A 6000-nucleotide genomic window follows, 5' to 3' on the forward strand; every position below is an offset into this window, starting at 1 on the left:
TAGAGAGGATTCTGATTTAACGGTTTGTGGTTCAGGAGGAATGATTAGTCGTTCAGGATCTCTGAGTTGTCCCTGAATATCCTCCGGATTCTCAATTGTGAGGTCGGGTTCAAAAAATGGATTATCGGAAATTTGAATTGGAGTACTTGGTCGACTAGATGATGATTCTAAAGAAAAATCAACGGCAACAATATTGGCAAGATGTCTTGATCGAGTTACAGGTGGTGAACGTATGAAAGGTGGTGAACGTTTTGCTCGGTGCATTAACTGAATATCCTATTAGTTATAAAAGATAAAAATTATATAAGTTATTAAATTAATAGACTTTTCTGATTTTGTCCACGTTTCGAATAGCCAATAGATGCAGTAGGTAGCCAGGACCCTTTAAATCGGAAGCCCACAACTCGCCAATTATTACTACGAACCAGAAAATTTTGGATGTCTATCAATTTAACCACTTAAAATAATTTTTCGTCGAAGTTTAAAGAAATTTTAGAGAAGAAATAGAAAAAAATTCTAAGTCCTAAAAACTAGAGTGTCGAGAAATAAGAAAGAAAAATAGCGCGTCGAAAAACATCGAAAAATAAAAGGTCGAAAAATAAAAATAAGAAAGTAGCGCGTCGAAACTTAAAATTCTAAAAACTAAAAATTAAAAGTTACGTCTAAAGGTATTAAAGCTTAAAGGAATTCTAAATCCAAAACAGCAATAACTTAAAAAGGTATTAAAATCTTAAAACGGCGTCGCAAAATTCTAAAACACTTAAATCTTAGTCTAAAGAAAAAGGACTTAAGGGATTTTACGGCAAAGCCTAAAAATCTAGAAATAAAAATAACTACGGCAAAATATTAAGTTACGGACGAAAAATATACAATTTACGAATAAAAGATTAAAAAGATACGAAATATAAAAAGATATAAAAAGTGATAAAATTATTTATTTTTATAAAAATATTATTTTTATATTTATTTTATAAAAGTATTAATTTTTATATATTAATAAAACTAATTAAACTTAAAAATACAAATTAACTAAAACTAATACTAAATAATATAATAATTAACCCTAATTATAATTAATAATAATAATAATAATAATAATAATAATAATAATAATAATAATAATAATAATAATAATAATAATAATAATAATAATAATAAAAACGTAACCCTAATTCGTTGATTAAGGTACCGGGGCTGTCAAATCAGTCCATGTGATCGCATGGATTGTCTGTAGGATTTTCATGCGGTCGCATGGCTTCGGTTTCCAGGTCTGTTTAGATGGGCTGCTACAGTGTTGGGCCGTATTCTTTTATATATTTTTTTTTATAAAATATTTATATAAACAAATAAAAAATTATATTTTTAAAACTAAAATAAAAATAAAGAAACTTTATAATTTTATATATATATTTAACAAACTCTTAAAAATATATATATTTTGTTTTTTTATATAGCGTTTCGCTTCCGGCGTTTAAGCAGTCCCCGGCAGTGGCGTCAAAAATACTTGATGTGCGTAGAGGTGTATACGAAATAGTTATATTTTTACTACAAAATACTATTAAATACGATACAATTATACACAAGTTATTTATTTATAGAATGGATATACCTAAACCTTGCTACAACACTTATAGGCAGTGTACCTAATCGTACAGTAGTATAGTTTTTAGTAAGTCCGGTTCGTTCCACAGGGAGCTAGCAAAGTTTAACGCTATATTTTTAAAACTATATTTGTATAAATATAAATATATATAAGTAGTATTATTATTATTATAAAAGGGGGTTTTTACCGTTTAATGACCGGTTTGTCGATTTTAAAACTTTAGTCGCAGTTAAAACCTAATGTAAAATATTAAAAATAAATATAACTTAATTTAAAGCGTAAAGTAAATGACAATAATAAAATTGCGATAAATTAAAGTGCGATAAATAAATAAAAAAAAATAATTTAAAAAATACGATAATTAAAATGACAATAAATTAAAGTGCGATAATTAAAAGTGCAATTAAATATGAAATAAAGGAATTATGCTTATTTAAACTTCCGTAATCATGATGTTTAACGTGTTGATTTTAGTTTATTACCATGGGTTAATTGTCCTTTGTCCTGGATTATTCAATATGTCCGTCTGGTTTTTGTCCATAACAGTCCATCTGTCATAAATATAAAGTGCGAGTGTCCTCGTCAAATTATTCTTATATCCGAAGTCAAATATTCCAACTAATTGGGGTCTTAAACTATAATTACACCAATTTTCCTTGTATATAATTCACCCCTGTTTTAATAAGTCCATTAACTATTAATCCATTCCCGTGTCCGGTTAAATGAACGATTATTAGTACTTATAAATATCCCGCCCATCGTGTCCGATCGAGTGTATGTGGTTATTTATAGGTACGTCCAATTGTAAATATTTATATTAAATTAACAAACTATCATTTAATTAAACAAATATAAAACCCATTAATAGCCCATAGTCTAATTTCCACAAGTGTCGTTCTTTTATCCAAACTCCAATTATGGTACAAAGCCCAATTACCCAATTTTAATATTTAGCCCAACATCACGATTACTTCGGCATTAAATAAGCATAATAATAACTTAGATACGAGACATTAATTTAAAAAGGTTGAACATAACTTACAATGATTAATAATAGCGTAGCGTTACACGGACAGAATTTCAACTTACACCCTTACAATATTCGCTAACATACCCTTATTATTATTAAATTAATATTAAAATTAAAATTATATATATATATATATATATATATATATATATATATATATATATATATATATATATATATATATATATATATATATATATATATATGTATATCGTAGAGATAGAGAGGATAGAAAAAGTTGTGTGATATTCTGCCGAAAACTGTGAAATTTATAGATGTGGCCAGAAATTTGGGGCCATGCGATCGCATGGATTTCCTTTGCATTTTCCATGCGATCGCATGGAGTCTAGGGACACCTCACATAACTTTGTTTTCTTGTTTGCCGACGGTTTTAATATATAATATAATATATATATAATTTTAAGAATTAATTATATATTATATTATATTCATGTGCATAGTTGACTTGTAATTTTTAGTCTGTTGCGTCGCGCGTTGAGAGTTGACTTTGGTCCCGGTTACGGATTTTCGAACGTCCTTGCGTACTATTTAATATCTTGTACTTCGCGTTTTGCAATTTGTAATTTGCACAAAAAATTATTTTCCTTAACTCTCAAAATCCGCGCAAGTCTTTAACTCACTTTTAGTGGCACTTTTGAGTGCACTATGGCTTTAGTGGCACTTTTCAGGCTTTAGTGGCACTTTTTCTTCAATTCTTTAATCTTCGTGCTTTGTCTTCACATTTATTTATTTAAACGATTACAACTTAAAAATAGAATAATTACAACTAAAAACTTTACATATTGGGATGATATTGTGACTAAATATATGTTCGTTTAGAGTACTATCAAGTGTATTAAGATGTATTAGTACACTTTTGAAAGACTTTAAGACACATATCAAAGTACTTCTAATTAGCAAAAATGCTCACAATTACATTCTCATTCATTTTCATCAACAATTCTACTCGTATGCACCCGTATTCGTACTCGTACAATACAAACTTCTAAATGTATATACTATTTGTATATACACTTCAATGATTAGCTCTTAGCAGCCCTTGTGAGTCACCAAGACATGTGGGAACCATTATTTGGTGACTAGCATGAAATATCTAACAAAAATACAAACTAATGGAGACTATATGTGTACTCCATATTCACGTGAACTTGCACCAACCATAACACTCTCATTTTTCAACTTTCATGCATCAAACAACTCTCTCTCAAGTGTTCTCTCATTGTTCTAAGTGTTCTTCATCATCTTCAACAAAATCTAACTCAATCTAGTTCATAAATCCTAACCTAGATCAACTTTCAAAACAACAACTCAAGAACACATCAAGAACACTTTCAAGTTTACAAGTCTACTTCCAAGCTTTCTAATCCATCCCAAGTAATCATCTAAGATCAAGAAACCTTTGTTATATACAGTAGGTTACCATTTTAATTCAAGGTAACACTCATATTCAAACTTTGATTCGATTTCCATAACTATAAACTATCTTAATTCGAGTAAAAATCTTACTTGAACTTGTTTTCATGTCATGATTCTCCTTCAAGAACTTTCAAGCCATCCAAGATCCTTTGAAGCTAGATCATTTCTTGTCACTTCTAGTAGGTTTACCTACTAAACTTGAGGTAGTAATGATGTCCATAACATCATTCGATTCATATATATATATATATATATATATATATATATATATATATATATATATATATATATATATATATATATATATATATATATATATATATATATATATATATATATATATATATATATATATATATATATATATAACTATCTTATTCGAAGATTTAAACTCGTAATCACTAGAACATAGTTTAGTTAATTCTAAACTTGTTCGCAAACAAAGTTAATCCTTCTAACTTAAAATTTAAAATAAACTAAACACATGTTCTATATCTATATGATATGCTAACTTAATGATTTAATACCTGGAAACACGAAGAACACCGTAAAACCGGACATACGCCGTCGTAGTGAAATCGGGGGCTGTTTTGGGTTGGATAATTAAAAACTATGATAACCTTTGATTTAAAAGTTTTTCTTCTGGGAAAATGATATTTCATATGAACATGAAACTATATCCAAAAATCATGGTTAAAATCAAAGTGGAAGTATGTTTTTCAAAATGGTCATCAAGATGTCGTTCTTTCGACGGAAATGACTACCTCTTACAAAAACGACTTGTAACCTGTATTTCCAACTATAAACTTATACTTTTTCTGTTTAGTTTCATAAATTTTAGTTCATTATGAAACCATAGCAACCTGATTCACTCAAACGGATTTAAAACGAAAAAGTTATGGGTAAAACAAAATTGGATATTTTTGCTAATTTTAGCTACGTGAAACTTTGTAAAAAATCTATACTAACCATAACTAACTAACTTATATTGTATTATACATGTATTCTAACATATAATATGCAATCTTGATAGACCATAGACACGTATACAATGTTTTGACATATCATATCGACGTCATCTATATATATTATTTGGAATAACCATAGACACTCTATATGCGGTAATGCTCGAGTTATCTATACAGGGTTGAGGTTGATTCCAAAATAATATATATACTTTGAGTTGTGATCGAGTCTGAGACTTGCATACACTGGGTCGTGGATTGATTCGAGATAGTATATATTGATTTATTTCTGTATTACTAACTGTGGACAACTAATTGTGGACTATTAATGTTGGGCTGTTAACTTAACAAATTTAAAACGTCAAAACGTAATAAAAATCGAGTGAATATATTTTGATCATATGTTGATATATATGTGTATATTTGTTATAGGTTTGTGAATCGACCCGTGGCCAAGTCTTTTTCCGACGAAGTGAAAATCTGTGAAAGTGAGTTATAGTCCCACTTTTAAAAATCTAATATTTTTTTGGGATGAGAATACATGCAGTTTTATAAATGTTTTACAAAATAGACACAAGTACGTGAAACAACATTCTATGGTTGAATGATCGAAGCCGAATATGCCCCTTTTTGCTTGGTAGTTTAGCGACCCGACAAAATCGTCATTGACGGCACCGTTAACTTAGGTCCCGTTGCGTGGTCATAGTCCCTATATGAGACGTGTTTGACCAAAATTATGTCGCATTCATTTGAAACGTACAAGACTTGCAAAGTTTAGTTTACAAAAAGGATCGACAACAAGTTTTAGTTTACAAAATTATAAAGTATAAATGAAATAACTTGCGACATAATTAGTTTAAAATCACGGTTGCTATAAATAGCGTAAGTATGTATGCTTGACCCCAAGCAAGCATATCAAAGTGTGCGCATGTATACTTGACCCCAAGCAAGAAATCAGAATGTAT

This window comes from Rutidosis leptorrhynchoides, chromosome 2 (genome assembly GCF_046630445.1).
Source record: "Rutidosis leptorrhynchoides isolate AG116_Rl617_1_P2 chromosome 2, CSIRO_AGI_Rlap_v1, whole genome shotgun sequence".
In the NCBI taxonomy this organism is placed as follows: domain Eukaryota; kingdom Viridiplantae; phylum Streptophyta; class Magnoliopsida; order Asterales; family Asteraceae; genus Rutidosis; species Rutidosis leptorrhynchoides.